Below are 547 nucleotides of genomic sequence, written 5' to 3' on the forward strand. Positions count from 1 at the left end.
TTGTTTATATCTTTAAACACTCACACAGTGTTCCTAAACAATCCCTAATATAATAGATACATCTACATTTCTTCCGCATTTCCAGTTTCGCTTAGTATTTTCTTCATTTGAACAAAATCTCCAGCCTGCTTGATGAAGGAGCAATTGTGTGTTAAGAAAGTTGTATTCATATTGACCAGTGTTTATCAACTTTTTGGATTGCGACCCTAAATACAGTCTGAACCTTGATTAGCGTATTAGTTATACTTTCAGATGTTTATGAGCTTACGTTATTCTATCCATATATGCTTATATTACTAACACTATGAATTTCAATTACTGTGTCCAGGAGAATCTATGCGCTATCCTACTGAAATAAATCAGCTACTTCTCTCAAAATCTAAAGAAGAACAGCTGTGGATTCCTTTGTTTTCTAAGACCCTCTGATTAGGAAAATGTAGTTTTTCCATTAATATCTACTCTTCTAAATGCACTCAGTTCTCTTGAAGATTACGAAGGTTTGATATGGACTTAAAACAAGAAATGAAATGGCCATTGTACTTTCTTG

The sequence above is a fragment of the Penaeus monodon genome, chromosome 27 (genome assembly GCF_015228065.2).
Source record: "Penaeus monodon isolate SGIC_2016 chromosome 27, NSTDA_Pmon_1, whole genome shotgun sequence".
Classification (NCBI taxonomy): Eukaryota; Metazoa; Arthropoda; class Malacostraca; order Decapoda; family Penaeidae; genus Penaeus; species Penaeus monodon.